Here is a 20014-nt window from a genome sequence, read left to right as displayed (position 1 = left end):
ATCCCACCTGATTTTAAGTCAAGGACTATCTGTACTTCTGCTTTAAGAAGAAATGGCTGGTTTCTCCTTCACTAACCAAATTGTGTTTAATATTGTTTTTAACTATGTCCCCTGTATGAGCTTTCTTTGTAAACCATCCAGAGTCACTTCAGGGGAGAGACGGTGTAAAAATTTGATAAATATGTCTGGAATATAAATGGCTAAAGAGGCAGAATCTCACTGATGTCTGAACCTGATAAATAAAATAACGGGTGGCCCAAACTTCTCGTTCCCCTGCTGTTTGTCCTCGCTAGTATGAAACGTGTGTGTGTGTTTGTGTGTTTGTGTGTGTGTGTGTGTGTGTAGACAGACAGGAAATTGCTCCACGCTTCTTTAAAACCGAAGAGCTGAACAGTTTTTCCACTAGGTGGTGGTGGAAACCTTATGCAAGCCAAACAAATGACTCCCCAGCTTTGCTCATCTCTTGTGAAAAGAAAAGCTGGAACTCTCCTGTATAAACCAATGAAATAGTTTCCCACCGTTTTAGGCAACATAAAATGCCCCGCCCTCAAGTGGAGAAGGGGACCCTGGCTGGAGAAGAAGGAAATACACTTTTGCCTGTAGGAAGTTACCACCCACCCCTCTCCTAGAAGAAATGAAATATTCTAGGAAATATTAGAAATGCAGAACATTATATTTCCCTGAATGAGAAATGGAGAAATGTGTTTTTTTCAGGCAGGAAGCAGACTTACTCTTAATGGCCTCCACCCCACTCAATAACCCACAGCAGTTATCAGCACTTAAGAGATAAAGAGGTAGCTAGGTCTATTCATAAGCAAATGCCCTCACCCAAGTTCCAACAAAGGTAGGATTAGCCCTCTGCCCATCTAGCAACAGAACTCACCGTATGGCACCTGGGAAGATTGTATCACCCAGCAAGATTTAACCAAGCTTGGGACTCAAGACACTATAAAGTTTCCCCTGCATGGCCCCATGGGAGTCTGACAACCAATCAGAATACATTTCTTACACAGGAACAGGAAGCTCCATGGCGGAGCCCAAGAAAGGTGTCTGTCTGTCTGTCTGTCTGTCTGTCTGTCTGTCTGTGTGTGTGTGTGTGTGTGTGTGACAGAGGTGGGTTCCTACCAGTTCGCACCTATTCGGTAGAACCGGTTCGTCAAATCTACCGAACCGGTGAGAAGAGGTTCCACCAGTGGGCCCGGAAAGCAGGCCACACCTACAGAAGAGGTTCCAAAGTTTTTTGAAACCCACCACTGGTCCTTGGATATGGTTATTCTACACTATCATGCTCATATTTATAAAACTCAGTGCCTCTGTGAAAGGTAAGGGTGACTACTGCGTTTGTGGTGCAATCAGAACATTGCGAGTGTTGAAGTTGTTTTAACGCAAACCAAAGATGCCTTTTAAAAAGCAAGTTTACATCCTATTCTTATGCATGCCAGTGCTGTGTGAGAGGTAATTTAAAGTGGTTCTGACAAGTGTCGTCGGCATCTTCATATCCGGTCACATGGGCAGCAAGCCACTCCCATCCGGTCACATGGGCAGCAAGCCACTCCCACAAAGGAGGCCACACCCACAGAGTAGGTTCGAACAATTTTTGAAACCCACCACTGGTGTGTGATCACCCAAAGATATCACCTATGTGCTTTTATTTTTGCCCAGGACCTCAAACCATGTGATCCTGTCCACCATTAAACCATCTTTCCAAACAGCCACCATGTTTCCAGTGTCTTTCTCCCCACTTGGAGATGGACGTTTCTTCCAATACACCAAAGATTAACAGGCCTAGGAAGACATAAAAAATGACCCCATGAAAGGATGAACTACCGGCTTCGAACTACCACACTGGCAATGGTGAATCCTGAATAGGATTTACACGTCAGCCCAGCATCTGCCAGGACTCCATGTAGAAATGGGGGATTGTATCCTTTCCTCAGTGTGATTGTGGAGTCCCACATCAAATTGTCAATCGCATCGTGACCAGCTGTAAGTTGAGGGCACATACTACTCCAGTATCTGATTCCCACCCACAATTATAAACACTGCTGCGCTTCAATGGTTCAATGACCTAGTCCCGTGACTTTGAACCTATGGCACGGATGCCCAAAGTGGCACACAGAGCCAAGTCGCCTGGCACGTGGGGCGTCTCTCGTTCCTCTCCCGGGTTTCTGTCGCGCATGTGCATGCGACAATCAGCCAGCCTTTGTGCATGCGGCAGTGCCGGAAACCGGAAGAGCTGATCTTGTGAGCATGCATGCTGGCCAGCTGATTGGTGCCTGCCCTTGCACGGAAATAACCGGAAGGCTTGCATGTGCCATGGGCAGCTCCTCTTCCTGGTGCGAAGTGCTATCTTTTGACGAAATGTTCCCTTTTCAACACTTGATGCCGAAAAGGTTCGCCAGCACTGGCCTAGTCATTGGTATCCAAATGCGGAGGTAGTCCTTGACCTACAACAGTTCATTTAATGAAGGTTCAAAATTATAGCGGCACCGAAAAAGTGACTTATGGCCATTTTATAACTTTTGCAGCCCCCCCTCCCCCCCGATCATCTGATCAAAATTCAGACCCTTGGGAACTGGCTCGTATTTATGACGGTTGCAGTGTCCAGGGGGTTCCACCACAAAACCGCGGTAGACTAAAGCGCGCTCGACAAAACCGCGTATGTGACGTCATCACAGCGCGACGAAAACATCACGCTGTGAGCGGGAAACTTAAAATTAACCCGTAAATCTAAACCTAACCCCCCCCAAACCTAACCCTTAACCTAACCCTAAACCTAACCCTTAACCTAATGCTAAATCTAACCCTAACGCTTAACGTAACCCTAAACCTAACCCTAACCCTAACCCTAAACCTAACCCTTATCTTTATGTGAATCGGCTTGCTTTAAAAGCGCTTTTTAAAGCGCCCTTTTTTCTCCGCGGTCGTATTTGTCGCACTGCTGATGACGTCACGTACGCGCTTTAATCGGGCGCGCTTTAGTGGACCGCGGTTTTGACGGGTCACGGTCCAAGGTTCATGGGACCATTTTTTCAGACCTTCTGACAAGCAAAGTCAATGGAGAAGCCAGATTTACTTAACAAGCGTGTTACTAACTTAAACAACTGCAGGGATTCACTTAACCACTGTGGCAAGAAAGGTTGTACAATGGGGCAAAACTCAATAGATGTCTCACTTAACATCAGAAATTTGGATTTCAATTATTTCCCAGCCTTGGCAACTTTAAGAACCGTGGACTTCAATACCCAGAATCCCTCCGCTGGCTGAAGAATTCTGGGAGTTGAAGTCAGAAGTCGGTTCCTACTGGTTTGGTCCAGTTTGGCCGAGTAGGTAGTAATTTGGGCGGACACGCTCCCGAACCGGTTCTATCGCCGTCATCTTGCAATTTTTTTACTACTGTGCATGCGCGCAAATTGCGCCCCTGAGCAAACCGGCAGTAACAGAAGCCAGAACCCATCCCTGGTTGAAGTCCACAAGTCTTAAAGTTGCCAAGGTTGGAGACCCCTGACAGCAATCTTTCACTTGGCTTAGACTCCAGCTTCTAAACTTTCCAGTCTAGGAGTGGAGGGAGTGGTTTGTTACCAATTGGGGTAACAAAGAAATTGAGTTAAGTGGAATGGTAACTGGGGAGGGAAGAACGTACACTAAGTAGTCTAGGAAATAACATCCAACTGGTGTAACTTGTAATAGGAATCCACCTGGAGGTGCATTAAATCGTTTGTCTTCAACCAGTATGGGGAGTTGAAGTCCACATGTCTTAAAGTTGTCAAGGTTGAGAAAGCGAAGTTGCAATGGCCCTTTAAAAAAATGACTTATGTGACTTATCTAACTTCGGTCTTTAAACAAGTGGTTGTAAGTCGAGGACTGCATGTAAAACATGGAAATAATTATAATGCAGATCAGAGGTAGGTTCCTATCGGTTTGGACCAGTTTGGCCAAGTAGGTAGTAACTCGGCTGATCATGCCCCCCCCTCCAACCAGTTCTATCAGCGGCGTCATCTTGTTTTTTGCTTATGCATAGAAGCATTTTTTACCTAGTGTACATGTGCGCATAGCGCAGTGTGTCCCTGAGTGAAACAGCAGTAGAAGAATCTGGAACCCACCCCTGATGCAGATAATATAGAGTCTCAAAAACAAACAAACAAAAAGAGCAAGAAGATGTAGCCATTTTGAGAACATAAAACGTGGAGGGTATCTATATCCAGTGCTTGCCAATCTTTTACTGTGCATTTTTGTGATTAGCCACACTTCACAGGACAACTGTTTTTTGAGAATGTCAACAATACGTATTCAGAATTCCAATATGTCCAGTAACCCAGAGGATTGGAGAAGTATGTTGGCTGGCTTCACACTATTTATTAAATTTACATGCTGTCCATTTTACTGTCCAAAGGAACTCTGATGGGCTAAGTCGTAGTATAATTAAACAGGCTTTATTTAATAAACCACAATTGGAAAGTTTAAACAAGAGAAGTTTAAACCAGAAAGCATGGTTTACAAACCATAATGGCAAATTCACACAACACACTAAACCATTGGTTCTCAACCTGTGGTCCACGAATCCCTGTCACCCCGGCTCAAAGAAATGTTATTAAATCTTGAATTAAGTCTTGGGTGTCCATGGCCATGATCCATGGCCACAAAATGCATTAAAAAGGGAGCCTGTATGAAGAAAGGGTTGCGAACCATTGTAAAGGTTCCCTTCACACATATGTGCTAGTCATTCCTGACTCTAGGGGGCGGTGCTCATTTCCATTTCAAAGCTGAAGAGCCAGCACTGTCCGAAGACGTCTCTGTGGTCATGTGGCTGGCACGACTAAACGCCAAAGATGCACGGAACGCTGTTTCCTTCCCACCAAAGGTGGTCCCTATTTTTCTACTTGCATGTTTACATGCTTTCGAACTGCTAGGTTGGCAGAAGTTGGGACAAGTAACAGGAGCTCACTCCGTTACGTGGCGCTAGGGATTTGAGCCGTCGAACCGCCAACCTTTCTGATTGACAATCTCAGCATCTTAGTCACTGAGCCGCCGCGTAGTAAACCATAAGTAAGGAAACTTCATTATGGCCTAGAAGTTGTACAAACTCAATCACAGACATGGCCTTTCCACATTATCTGCATCTCTCCGAGGTGATTGTAAATGTTCACAATCACTGTCATGTTTATCAGTTTAATTTTGTCTTTTTCTCAGCTCTAGTGGGACTGGCTTATATTTGCTTGTTTGTTTGTTTATCTAGCCTTCTTATGACTCACCCCAATCCAAGGAGGAACTGGAACATATACAAATTCAATAAAAAAATCAAAATAGAAAGTGAATCAGATGAATATCAAACACACACATACACTTATATACCCAGTGTCCCAGTCACATTAAGTAGTATGATGAAGTACGATGAAGTACTGGTTACTGGCTGCTGAAGGCTCAGGTGTTAATTGGTATGGCATTGATAATATGTGTAACTTTTTACAAGTAGCAATAGCATTAGACCTATGCTTTTACAGCCCTCTCTAAGCGGTTTACAAAGTCAGCCTATTGCCCCCAACAATCTGGGTTCTCATTTTACCCACTTCAGAAGGATGGAAGGCTGAGTCAACCCTGTCAGTAAGTAAGTAAGAAGCTAGTGCAAACTGAGAAAGTTCGATTGTTTGTGCATGCCCCCAACACTGTGCAAGACAAGATGGTGGCTTTTCATAGCACGGCGTGTCGATCAGATGCAGGGCGGGCTCCGCCATTGTGCTCCTCCAGCTGGAACTATAGCGCTGTGGGCTTCCCTTCACCGTCCCAGCCTCCCTGAATTTCCCAGGCATAGGATGACAAAGGGAAAGCTACAGAGCCAAGCAGGGTAGTGGGTGGGCGTCCTTCAGGGACATAATTCACAGGAACCGGATCTCCCTGGAAGATCTGTGTCGAGAAGAGAAGAGAAACGGGGAATGACTGCTCACCGAAAAGAGAGTGGGAAAAGCAGTGGGGTAATTATGGACGCAGTGGCTAAGATGCTGAGCTTGTTGATCAGAAAGGTTGGCAGCTTGGCGGTTTGAATCCCGTGTAATGGAGTGAGCTCCCGTTACTTGTCCCAACTTCTGCCAACCTAGAAGTTTGAAAGCATGCAAAAATGCAAGCAGAAAAATATGGACCACCTTTGGTGGGAAGGGGTTCCTTGTGCCTTTGGCATTTAGTCATGCCAGCTACATGATCACAGAGACGTCTTCGGACAGCGCTGGCTCTTCGGCTTTGAAACAGAGGTGAGCACCGCCACCTGCAGTCGGGAACGACTAGCACATATGTGCAAAGTGAAACTTTGCCTTTAATGAAGGACGTAGAAGATAAGGAAAGAGAGTTTTCAGGATCCCATGTATTTGGGGGGGGGGGAGAAAAGGGGAAAAATCAGAACATTTAATCCATACAATTACAGGTAGTCCTCGACTTATGACCACAATTGAGCCCAAAATTTCTGTTGCTGAGCAAGACGTTTATTAAGTGAGTTTTGCCCCATTTTACAACCTTTTTTTCCCCACAGCCGCTAAGCGAATCACTGCAATTGATAAGTTAGTAACACGGTTGTGAGGTGAATCTGGCTACCCCATTGACTTTGTCCGAAGGTCAAAAAAGGTGATCACATGACCCAGGGACAATGCAACCGTCATAAATGTGAACCAATTACCAAGCATCTCAATATTGATCATGATCATGGGGATGTGGCCACGGTCATAAGTGTGAAAAATGGTCGCAGGTTGCTTTTTTTAAAGTACCATTGTAACTTTGAACAGTCCCCAAGTGAATTGTTGTAAGGCCAGGAGTACTCATATAACACCCTAACGTAACACCTGCAGTGATTCACTTAACAACTATGCCAATAAAGGTCATAAAATGGGCCAAAGCTCACTTAACAACCGTCCCGCTTAGCGACAGAAATTTTGGATTCAATTGTAGTTGTAAGTCAAGGACTGCCTGTATGTCTGTTTTGTGAGTTAGTTCTATGATGCCTTGCTCTTACTTTCCATTGGTTCCCCCCCCCCCAATGTTTGGTTATGATAGCTGTTTTTGTATTGGTTTTCTTGCAGTTAGCTAGCCAGTATTATGTATTTAAGATGGGCAGCAACTTTTCTAAATAAACAAGAGATGCAGAGAAGAACTTGGCATGGCTGAGCAAAGTCTGCAGGGTTTGACATCCTGCATTCGACAGTGGTGTAGGGTTTCCTGCTTAAGCAAGGGGTTGGGCTAGAAGACCTCCAAGATCCCTTCCAACTCTGTTATTCTATTCTATTCTATTCTATTCTAACACCTGTCTGATCTTGATGAATATAAATCTTCATTTTGTTGAAAGTGGCCAAGGACACTTATAGTGTAACACTGTGACTTTTTCAAACAAGGTTTGCTAAACAAACTCTAATTGTAGGAACTTTGATGCATTGCAAATGGTACCTTTCTCCTGTGTAAGAGCATTAGAATAGATCTGGGCCAGAGAAAATCAAATATCTTCTTATAGGTAATCCTTGATTTACGACCACAATTGGGACCCGAACCTCCATCCCTGAGTTGTGTCCAACTTTATGACCTTAATCTTACATGATTTTATGACCTTGATCTTAGCTTACATTCATGACCTTTACACACGATTATGATCTGAGACATTCTGACTTCCAAAAAGCAAAGTCAATTGGGGAAGCCAGATTCATTTAATGGCCATAGGATTCATTTAACAAATGCTGTAATTTGCTTAAGGAAGATAATAAAAAGTGGTAAATAAACTCTAATTCCAGCCATAGGGTGACTTGTTTATCAAACACACCATTTAGCAACGGAAATTCCGGTACCAATTGTGGTCGTAAGTCGAGTATGAGCAATATTAGTCTCACTGACAAATATATTACAGTACTGTTAGATTGATTTCTTAAATTTCATAACTAATTTATGCCCTTTCTAAGAATTCCCCGAGTGGAATTGGCCTTTTTCACAACTGCTACAGGCTGAAATTACTTTTTCATGTAATTATTCTCCACTTTCACTCGATCTCTTCCCCAGTTACATCCACTTATGTCCAGGATGGGAAAAAAATAGCTCAGAATGGAAAGTCTCAAATCTCTCTTCCTCCACTAAGCGCCTCCAATGATTTTGGATCAATTACTATCCATCAACCCAACTTAATTCATTGGCTTATTACAGGGATAGTAATGCAATCTCAGCCTCCCAGATAAGGCTGCCCAGAGTCAGCATACAGAGGCCGTATAAATTTGTTTCATAAAATAAATAATAAATAAAACAATTAGTAAAGCATAGCAACGGATTTTCGGCCCCCAGCTGTAGCAGCTTACTCCGTTTGCATTTTGTTCCACAGACTGAACTACATTTACCTCAGGAATGTTCGTCGCAGGCCTTCCAGACCCATTTTATAAAAAAAGAGTCTTTTAAATTTTTGCGGTGCCCCCTTTAATCTCCCCAAGCGCTTTGTGGCATCTCTTTCTTCTTCTTCTTCTGCGGATCAAAGGTCCTTCTGTGGCTTCTTTCTCCCAGGAGCTGCCCCCCTCGTGCTCGGCTTTCATCCTGAGCTACGATAATGTCGGTGAGAATTCGGTGCCTTGCAAAGGAAAGGAAAGATAAAGGGATTTCAGCCAGTGGTAGGTGATGCTAATACTGTTTTACAAACATGTGACCTGAGAGAGCCGGAGATCCTAGAGCTTTCCTTTTTATTCCCCTGTTCATTAAGCTGCTAGTCCACATTTGGCTGAAAGCATTTGCTTCAAGGTGACCAACGGTGCCTGAAGTCTTTAAAGCAGTGTTTTTCAACCACTGTGCCGCGGCACACTAGTGTGCCGTGACATAGTGTAAGGTGTGCCATGGGAAAAACACTTTATATATAGTCAATATAGGCACAGAGTTAAAATTTTTTAACATTTTCTAATGGTGGTGTGCCTCGTGATTTTTTTCATGAAAAAAGTGTGCCTTTGCACAAAAAAGGTTGAAAAACACTGCTTTAAAGCAGGGGTCACCAACCTTTTGGACCCCAGGGACCACTAAATTCATAATTTTAAATCCCCTGGACCCAGGGGTGAAATCCAGCAGGTTCTGACAGGTTCTGGAGAACCGGTAGCAGAAATTTTGAGTGGTTCGGAGAACCGGCAAATACCACCTCTGGCTGGCCCCAGAGTGGGGTGGGAATGGAGATTTTGCAGTATCCTTCCCCTGGAGTGGAGTGGAAATGGAGACTTTGCAGTATCCTTCCCCTGCCACGCTCACCAAACCACGCGCACCAAGCCACACCATGCCTATACCAAGCCACGCTCACAGAACCAGTAGTAAAAAAAAATGAATTTCACCACTGTCTAGACCAGGGGTAGTCAACCTTTTTATGCGTACTGCCCACTTTGGTATCTCTGTTAGTAGTAAGATTTTTTTTTTAATAATTTTTTCCCTACAGTTGACAATATACTTGAAAATTGCTTTCTTACCATCCCATAGATCCATCTTATCTTACAACGGTCCTACTTCTTCTTCCCTCCCTCCCTCTTTCCTTCCCTCGTTTCTTTTCTCCTACTCTCCTTCCTTCCTTCCCTCCTTCCTTCCCTCCCTCCTTCCCCCTTCCCTCCCTCCTTTCTTCTCTCCTTCCCTCCTTCCTTCCCTCCTTCCTTCTTTCCCTCCTTTCTTCTCTCCTTCTCTCCTTCCTTTCCTCCTTCCTTCCCCCCTTCCTTCTCTCCTACATTCCCTCCTTCCTTCCCTCCTTTCTTCTCTCCTTCTCTCCTTCCTTCCCTCCTTTCTTTTCTCCTTCTCTCCTTCCTTTCCTCCTTGTAGTAAGATTTTCTAACCACCCACCAGTTCCACAGTAATGGTGATTTTATGAAAACCTAATGAAAATGTTTTTAAATAATGCTATGAAGTTTTTTTTTTTAAGTCAATTAATTTTTTTTAAAAAGGAAAGTGCCCCTACCACCTACCATGAAAGCTGGAACACCAACTAGTGGGCGGTAGGGACCAGGTTGACTATCACTGGCCTAGACCACTAATATGAATTAGTAAGGAGATGGGATCAGTAATGGTTTCCTTTTACCACTGCTACCGGTTCAGAATTGGGAGCGCACGCAGGGCGCTTCTGCACATGCGCAGAACCTTCTACGCATGCACAGAGCGTCCGTGATGATGTCTGGGTGAACCTCCCGCCGCTGCTGTACCAGTTCGCCCGAACTGGGGTGAACCGGCAAAATACCACCTCTGGATGGGGTCCTTCAGGCACTTAGCTTGGCTGTCTGTTGGCGGAGAGAAGCCCCCAGGGTCAACCCTAGCTTTGCTGTCCATCGCAGCTAGGAATCTCAAATACAGCCAAGAATTAATGTTTGTCTTGTAGCCAGCCCGGGTGCTAGATTGGCCCCCTGCAAACTCTGTCTTTCAAGGAGCCCGGCCCAAGTTTCCCACGCCGCTCACTGAAGCGGCTGGACTCCCAGGGAGGGGGGGAGGGTCTGGAGCTACTAAACAGGCAGCCAAGCTAAGCGCCTAAAGGACCCCCATCCCATCAGCGAGCGGGATTAATTGCTTCGTCGGGCTTAGTGGCTGTAGTTTGAAGATCCTTGATTTAGTGCAATATAAAAAATTCAAAGATTTTTCTGCAGACCACCAAAATTTTCTCATAGACCACCAGTGGTCCACGGACCACCAATTGGTGACCACTCCTTTAAAGCCCAAAGGGCCATCGGAATAAAATGTGAGTGAGTTCCATATCCGTGGTTTCATATCTTTTGCGCCTGCCAAACGTAGAAAAAGATGTTAAATATATTCATAGATTGTTGCAGAATACATTAGTGCTGCCATTTCAATCCACTACAGAATTTTTGATAAGGAACCACAAGTAGTCCTCAACTTACAACAGTTCATTTAGTGACCGTTCAAAATTACAACGGCACTGGGGAAAGTGACTTACGACCAATTTTCACATTGCACCATCCCCGTAGTCATGTGGTTTACATTCAGATGGTTGGCAACTGACTCACATTTGTGACGGTTGCAGCGTCCCAGGGTCACATGATTCTCTTTTGCAACCTTCTGACGAGCAAAGTCAATGGGGAAATCAGATTCTCGTAACAACCATGTTACTAATTTAAGAACTGCAGTGACCCACTTAACAAACGCGGTGAGAAATGTCGTAAAATGGGGCAAAACCCGCTTAACACATTTCTCATTTAGCAACATACATTTTGGGCTCAATTGTGGTTGTAAGTTGAGGACCAGCTGCAGATTGTCTGGGTGCTCAGAACTTTAATTTTTCTAGCATGTAGAATTTTAGCCTCTTTTCCCCAGCCCCTTTTTAATTAAAGCAATATCTTGTGTTTGTAGATGTTCTGTGGATATATTTTCCTAACATGCCTCCCTGTGAATTGTTTAACCATGATTGATGAAACTAACCCACTTTTCTGGATTTACGTAACACATTAACTGATCATAAGATTTGCACTTGGTTAATTGGTGGCTCAGTTTGTAGGGAGACCATAAACAGTGTTTATCTATGAAAGAGCCTCTCTCTTTCTCTATCTAGTCCGCCCGAGATGTTAATAGACAATATGATGTAAAAAAACATGTGGAGACTCTAGATAAAGAATGCAGAGAAGAGCAACAAAGACGATTAGGGGACTGGAGACTAAAACATATGAAGAACGGTTGCAAGAACTGGGTATGTCTAGTTTGATGCAAAGAAGGACCAGGGAAGACATGATAGCAGTCTTCCAATATCTCAAGGGGTGCCCCAAAGAAGAGGGAGTCAAGCTATTCTCCAAAGAACCTGAAGGCAAAACAAGAAGCAATGGGTGGAAACTAATCAAGCAGAGAAGCAGCTTAGAACTAAGGAGAAATTCCCTGACAGTTAGAACAATTATTCAGTGGAACAACTTACCTCCAGAAGTTGTGAATGCTCCAACACTGGAGGTTTTTAAGATGTTGGATAACCATTTGTCTGAAATAGTACAGGGTTTCCTGCCTAGGCAGGGGGTTGGATTAGAAGACCTCCAAGGTCCCTTCCAACTCTGTTATCCTATTCTTCTAATATAATTAATATAATTGAGACTGGACATAAACAGAAAAGAGGGCTGGAAAAATGCAGCCAGATACAGATTGATTTCAAGAGATGGAAGGAATGCTGCTCGATAGGTCCTAAGAAGAGATTGGACAACCATTTGTCTGAAACGGTATAGGGTTTCCTGCCTGAGCAGGGGGTTGGATTAGAAGACTTCTAAGGTCCCTTCCAACTCTGTTATTCGGAATAGTCTCCCCATTCTAGATCTTTTGTTTCCTGCCTCCTCTTTGCCATTCTAAAAGTGGAAGGAAACTTTGGGATTGGATTAGAATCATGCAAATGTCTCTCTACCTCTCACAGCACTTGCCCTGATTTTCAGGAAGACGGAAAGTAAAAAAGGTGCGTGAACATGTGACTAGAGGGAACTTTGCAATTCAAAGGTCTTCTCTAGTGTCTTAATCATCACAGAGGGTGGCAGCATTTCGCCAACGGGGACTACCTTGAAAAAGATAAACAGGGTTGGACATAAAACCTGGATGCTAGATTTCAGGATTGTATTAAGGAAATGCCAGGAACTAAACTGGATTGGGAAATCAAAAGAACATTTTGGGAACAGTGTCAGCCCCATTAGGTAGACCAGACCAGGAAATCAACACCACAAGAAGGCTACCATTACTTTGATTGCGATTGGCTCTAAGAAACCGAATCTTGCAAGTCTGATTGTACTATATTTTCTCTTCCTTGTTAGAGTGAATTGGAGAGGTATTTGACTAGAGAGCTGCTTCTGAATGTTACCTGGCTGTTAGGGACATGTTTTGCCTTCTCTTGCTTTGGCAATGGAGCTTGCATAGTTCCATCCATTTTGTCTTCCTTATTCTCTCCAAAAAGACAATGGCAGTCAAGGAAAACAAGATGGATGTGTCCATTTAGTAAGGAGGCAAAGCAAGTGTGCTGAGCTGATTAATGTCCAGCAGTCGGGAGACCCAAGTGAATCCCTCCTCAATCGTGACCCAGCAAATGCGCGCCCGACAACAGCGTGCCAACAAAACCGCGGCGATAAAACCGCAATGTCGACAGCGCGCCCGCAAAGGCGTGCCAACAAAAGAGCGCCGACAGAAGCGCGATTAGGGTTAAGGTAAGGGTTAGGGTTAGGGTTAGGGTTAGGGTTAGGTTCAGGGTTAGGTTCAGGGTTAGGTTTAGAGCGCGCTTTTGTCGGCGCGCTGTTGTCGGCGCGCTTCTGCTCTCATTCGTCGGCGCGATTTCAAACTCGTGGTTTTCTCACCGCGGTTTTGTTGACGCGCTTTTGTCGAGTGTGCATTTGTCGGTGAACCCTCCTCAATTACTGACGTTCCCTGGAGGACTTGGGTCAGCCCCTCTCTCTCAGCCCAAGAGCCAGGGTGGCGAAGGATCAGGTCTAAGAATAAGAAAGATCCTTGCCCTTCAACCCTGGGAGACTTTGGGCCTGCTATTCACAGTTTAGCCTACCTAGCAATTTAGCCTACTTAAGGCTTTCTAGTCTGATGAAAAGAAAGACCAGGGGAGACATGATATCACGGTTTCAATATTTGAGGGGCTCCTACAAAGACCGGGGGGGGGAGGTGTCAAACTATTTTTCAAAGCACCAAAAGGCAAAACGAGAAACAATGGTTGGAAACTAATCGAGGAGAGAAGCAAGCTAGAACTAAGGAGAAATTTCCTAACCGTGAGAGCAATTAACCGATGGAACAGCTTGCCTTCAGAAGCTGTGGGTGCTCCATCACTGAAGCAAAAAGAGACTGGACCACCGTTTATCTGAAATGGTATTATAGGGTCTCCTGCTCAAGCAAGGGTTGGACTAGAAGACCTCCGAGGTCCCTTCCAACTATTATTCTATGTTCTAGCTGGGTTAGAGAGATAAAAGATAGAAGATAATTTCCATGTAAGCTGAACACTGGAGGAAAGGCAGGCTGTTAATCTAGCAGATAAATTAATAAGTAATCCACCCAGGAGCACAAATAAAGAAGGCGCTACAATTTCTTGTTTACACACCACAGAAAATGTTGGGCTTTTCAGTGAGTGGCTCCATTCATTCTGCTTCCTCATTCTAAAACTAAGGGGTGGGGGGTGGGGGAAGGGTCTCTGATCAGGAACAGCTTACCACTTTTACCAAGCCTCTGAATTCAAGGAAAGATCCTCCTGGGCACTTCTTGTCCGCCTTGGATGCTTGGAGCCCCCTTCCCCTCTTCCTCTCTGCTCTTCTCCCTTCGGGGACAGTGGAAGACGGATTCGTGCGTGATCCTTTTATACCATTGCCCTTCATATGATGAGCACGTGAAAATCCCAAGTGATGGAAGGAGTAGCAGTTGGGGAGAAGTTTTTTTTTTTTTAATTCCACTTAAGAGGATTTAATTCATGGTGGGTTTGGTGCTGAGGTTTTTTTTTTGTTTTTTTACAGATCCCATGATCAGCCTACAAGGGGGTCCCATGACTCAAGTATGCAGCTGTAATGCTCAAAGACTCTTTTCTTTGTGGCAGAGCGCTCCCCTCTCTCTACTTATCCTTCCCACAGGAGCCCTGCCCTCCCTCCAATTAATTAAATAATAAAAATAGAACTCCCTAGCTTCATATCCTGTCCAGAAACAAAAGAAAGAATAATCACCATCAGAATAATAATTCTTCATATGGGTTAGAACCAGTGGTGGGTTTCACTTATCTTGACCACCGGTTCGCCCCCGCGTGCAGACGCTGGCTTTGCGTGCATGCGCAGCTTCCGCGCATGCACCCGGCCTTCCGCGCATGTGATTTGCTCTCGTGTGTGCGCCTCCTGTGCATGCGCCTGGCCTCAAAAACGTGGCTAAATAGAACAGCATAGTGCCTGGGCGGGCCCATCTGGGATTTCCGCTACTGGTTCACCCGAACCGGTACGAACCGGCTGAATATCACCTCTGGTTAGAACTATGGCCTATAGAACTAGCGTGACCAATCTGAGTTTGTGATCCAGCAGATTTGGAGTAACAAGTAATCCACAACTTATAACCCCTTGTTTAATGACCATTTGAAATTGCTACAAAAATAATGCATGACGAAGCCTGACCCTTGTGACTGCTTTCTGGGCCATGTAATTGTCCTTTCTTCTCAGCTTGCAACATGCAAAGTCAATGGAGGAAGTCTAGTTTACTTAATATGTGATCCATTTAATAACTGCAGTGGTTCTCACTCAATGGGGGCCAATGAGTTCGTTCAATTGGGTGTGACTCAGCGAGTTCCTTGCTGGGCAACAAAAATTCTGCTCCCGATTGTGGTTGTAAGTCGAGGACTACCTGCATTAGAGGAAGAGGATATCGCTTGGCAACTGGATGGGTATTATGGGTTAATTGCATGGGGGTAGAGGTTGGTCTACCTAAGGCATGCCCCTTCCCCAGCCATACAGGACAAGGAGGGTGGGACCTGTTGTTCCACACGTCTAAGGAACGTCAGTCACGAAATTGTGCCTTATCGCATCCATTTGTCAGTGTGAACATGTTGTGGTTGCTCCAACACTGGAAGTTTTTAAGAAGAGAATTAAATCAGAGGCCTCCAACCTTGGCAACTTTAAGACTTGTGGACTTCAACTTCCAGAGTTCCTCAGCCAGCTTTGGAATTCTGGGAGTTGAAGTCCAGAAGTCTTAAATTTGCCAAAGTTGGAGGCCCCTGGATTAGACAACTGTTTGTCTGAACTAGTTTCCTGCCTGAACAGGGGGTTGGACTAGAAGACTTCGAAGGTCCCTTCCAATTCTGTCATTCTGTTCTGTTGTGAATGCTTGTAAAATCTCCCAAAGCCGTTCAGGGGTGGGTTGCATTTCTAGTGTCCTTTTGAAAACAAGGACATTATTGTCCCCGCAGCCCAGTTTCCTGTGGCCAGCAAACTCACGCCAGCCGTTCTCCCTTCCTCTTGCAACAGGAAGCTGGGTTCTCTTTGAGAAGGATAAAAATACATGTGTCTTTGGCACAACGCTTGTTTTCTCTCACGGGATTAAGTTGCTCCAGGCTGTTCCATCAGCTTTGCGAATCAAGAGGCTCTCGGGGACAAGTGGGAAGCTTATCCAAGGAAGAGCAAAAGGGAGGGAAACATTCTTTTCATCCTCATTCATTCCCAAAGGAAAAGCAGGATCGAAAGTGGCTGGTAAAAAAAGGGGGGGAAGAAACATGTCTGCCTTTCTTTTTCTGTGCTCTTCATGCTTCCTTCAAAAAGGTTCTGACCAGAAAGTTTGATTGGTGTAAGAAAACTTGTGTTAGAACCGTGGTGGCGAACCTGTGGCGTGCGTGGCACAGATGGCATGCAGAGCCCTCTCTGCGGGCATGCCAGTTGTCACCCCAGCCCAGGTCTACAACGCATGCGTGCGTGCCTCCCGCAGGCCAGCTGGTCTTCAGGTCTCCGCCATGCATGCACGGAGGGCAGGGTGCATGTGGGGGGCACGTGCATGCATGTGGGGGAGGGACACACGCACTGGGGGTGCTCCAGGGGTGGAGCCAGTTCTAAGCTCTTCTATTGAAGAGGTTCCACAAATCTACAGTGCCGTTTAGAACCGGTTCCAGCTCCCTCCCCCCGCCCATCCACACATCATCAAGATGAAGAGTGAGAGGAGGAATTCTGGGAGTTGAAGTCCACAAGTCTTAAAGCTGTCAAGTTTGAACACCCCTGGGGTTTTTTTTCCTAAAGGGTTAGGGGCGCAAGGGTCTTGTAACTTGACAGCTTTAAGACTTGTGTGCTTCAAATGCCAGAGTTTCTGAGCCAACATTTTGGTTGCTAAGCAAGAGTGTTGTTAAGTGAGTTTCACCACATTTTACAAGTTGGCCACGCCCACCCAGTCACATGGCTGGCAAGCCACTCCCACCCAGTCACATGGCCGGCAAGCCACTCCCACAAAACAGGACACACCTACAGAAGAGGTTCTAAAAAAATTTGAAACCCACCACTGGGGTGCTCACATTGCATTTGGGGTGGTGGTGGTTATGCAGCGCCCCATGCCCTGTTTTGTCTTCCAGGTTAGTGCAGGAGGGCTTCCAGGCTGAAAACGGGGCACGGGGGGATGTGTAAAGCTGCCCCGTGTCCTGTTTTGGGCCCGGAAAGCCTCCTGCGCTAACCTGGAAGACAAAAATGGGTGAGGGGGGGGGACACACGTGTGGGGTGTTGTGTGTACATGTGTGGGACGCAGGGTGGGTCACACACGCATTGCATTATGGGTGCAGACACGCACACATGAAGAAGCATGGCCCTGCCAGGGTAATCAGCTGGGTGTCACTCAGTGATTTTCCCAGATCAAACCGAGTAGGGAACTTGCTGTAGCTACAAACTAGATTTGCAAGACACACAAAACTTTCTTTTGTTTTGTGATGGTTTACTGACCAAACTACAGGAGACTGGTTTATGCAACAGGCTTAGCTATACATTTTCTGACAGGGAGAACAATTAACCAGTGGAAAAACCTGCCTCCAGAAGTTGTGGGCACTCCAATACTGGAAGTTTCAAAGAAAAGATAGGATCACAATTTGCCTGAAATGATATAGGGCAGTGATGGCTAACCTTTGGTGCCGAAAGCGTGCGCATACCCATAACGCAGCGCCCCTGCGCCCCCCACCTGTGCATGCACACACAACCCCCCGTGCATACATGTGAAACCCCCCGTGTGCACATGCCCGCCCCCACGAGCCCCATCCCCTGTGGATGCACATGTGTCTCATGCATGCCCCTTGCCCTTCGTGCATGCATGGCAGAGACCCCCAAATCAGCTGGCTAATGGGAGGCGCGTGTGCATGCACGGCAGAACTGAGCTGGGGTGACGGCACGCGTGCCATAGATTCACCCCCACTGGGATAAGGTTTCTTGCCTGAGCAAGGAGTTGGACTAGAAGACCTCAAAGACTCCTTCCAACTCTGTAACAGTTATTCTGTTGTTATAAATAATGGTTTATGAATCACAAAAGTTGAAATGGCGCACCATGCCAAACCAAATAAACCACTTTAGACTATAGTGTGATAACTAAACCCATGGAGCCGAGGTGGCGCAGTGGTTAAATGCAGCACTGCAGGCTACTTCAGCTGACTGCAGTTCAGCAGTTCGGCTGATCAAATCTCACCGGCTCAGGGTTGACTCAGCCTTCCATCCTTTCGAGGTGGGTAAAATGAGGACCCGGATTGTTGGGGGCAATATGCTGACTCTGTAAACCGCTTAGAGAGGGCTGAAAGCCCTATGAAGCGGTATATAAGTCTAACTGCTATTGCTATAGTCTTCTTATGTTTGATCCAACCAGTGGTGGGTTGCAGGTGGTACGCCCCGGTATGGGTACTGTTCTGGTACGGTGCTCCGGAGGGCCCACCCGTCCGAGCTCTTTACCTGTCCTTTAAGCCTTTGGCGCTTCCGTGCACACGCATGGCGCGTACAGCCCCTCCGCGATGCTCCGCCGAGCACCTGGAGCATCGCAGAGGCTTGCAGAGGCATCGCAGGCAGGTATGACACATGGACGCGCCACGGACGTCTATGTGGGCAACGCTAGGCCCATTCCAACCGTACCAGTTAGAACAGTATCCAGAACCCACCACTGGATCCAACTAACATTCTGCACATAAGCTCTTGATGTTTCTTGTGTCAACCCTGTCAAAGTGAGCCTGGCTGAGGGCATCGTGGAAGCTTCAGGGCTGCCACAAGGAAGAAGAAGGGACAAGGAAGGGGAAATAGCTGAGGTTTTGTAGTAAAAACAAAATGTTTTTCTGTGGGAACCAAGGCCGTTCCAACAGGTGGCTGGGGAGAGGAGGAGTGGAGTAACCAAGCAACCGGCCAGCACCTCGATTGGACAATGTGACTGATGACTTGGGGTAAGGGGAAAATTTTACTTTTTAATGAGGTGAAAACCAGGGAAACCTTCAGAGTCAGTTTTCACCAGTTGTGCCAATATGAAGTATCCAATAAATCGTTCCTTGAGGAATCTACTTCTGCCTCCGAGTTCTGTCTTTTTTGGGGTGCATTATTTGGAACGCTGACATCTTGTTAGTTCTGGTGAACAGCATCCATACAGCAGTTTTTTGTTTTTTTAAAAAAGTAGATGGTGGCTGTGCCCCACCCTTTTACATTCACCCTTTTTTTAAATATCCCATGAATGTCCCTGCTTTGTGGATACTACAAACACATTTCCACTCCCACCTGAAGCACATATCCACTTTGTTCTCAAAGCATTAAAATTCCCATACACCATTTGGGGGGAGTTGCTCCAAGTTGAGCATACTTTCCTCTTGGATTTAATGCATCCCAACTGATATTTGTGGTACATATTGTTTTATTGTGTTATGTTTTCTGCCTTAAAAAAGAAGTATTATTCTTTGTTCAGTAATTGAACCTCTTTTGGCACAATATAATTTACTTGAACTGTGAAGTTACTGAAAACATCTGTATTTTATTAAAGCTCTCGTTCTGTTTTGTCTGTTTGTATCCTCAAGTTAGCTCAAATGGATGAACAATTTTTGAATCAAGGTACTTAAAATCTGTGAACTGAAAGAACAAGTAAAAAATCCGGGAGCCATGATTCCTGTGGAGTTGAAGCTTCCGTGATATTCAGATCAGTTTTATTTACAACGTTGTGGCTGTTGGAGAGTCTCTACTGTCAATTGATCGTGTTATCCAATGTTCCCTGCCCTCTTCCCACAAGCAAAGTCAATGGGGAAGCCAGCAGGAAATCAGAAGTCGCTCCCTGCTCCCATTGATTTTTTTTTTTTTTTTGTTCAGCCTTTTTCATTCTGTTTCTTTGGTTAGGTAAGTAAATATTGACTTATGGTTATTTGCCAATATAATTATGTCCTGTTTATGGTAGATATCTACTGTTCTTAGATGATCACCAGCATAGTGGTACAAAAAAATAATAATTGGGCAGCCGAAAATTTAGTGTTCATTTTGATCATATCAGACCACACTTTTTTTCAAAAGGGTGACCCAATCGGTCACAAGTTTGTCTAGAAATCTTTAAACACACACACACCCTGCACACACAAATAAGTCCAATAAGCCAGGGGTTC

At 45.3% G+C, this 20014-nt stretch overlaps 1 long non-coding RNA gene across 1 annotated transcript; it reads right to left on the bottom strand.

The window, feature by feature from the left end:
* Nucleotides 1-5365: 5365 nt before the first annotated feature.
* Nucleotides 5366-14171, bottom strand: LOC148049820 (uncharacterized). Its single transcript, XR_015695195.1, has 3 exons — nt 14130-14171; nt 8352-8575; nt 5366-5901 (listed from the first exon to the last, which is right to left on the bottom strand). It is a non-coding gene; the product is annotated as an uncharacterized LOC148049820 (long non-coding RNA).
* Nucleotides 14172-20014: the final 5843 nt, after the last annotated feature.

Source organism: Thamnophis sirtalis, unplaced genomic scaffold (genome assembly GCF_051295495.1).
Source record: "Thamnophis sirtalis isolate CommonGarterSnake01/CBP01778 unplaced genomic scaffold, rThaSir2_p1.2 scaffold_1, whole genome shotgun sequence".
Classification (NCBI taxonomy): Eukaryota; Metazoa; Chordata; class Lepidosauria; order Squamata; family Natricidae; genus Thamnophis; species Thamnophis sirtalis.
This window is presented reverse-complemented; position numbering and strand designations above follow the sequence as displayed.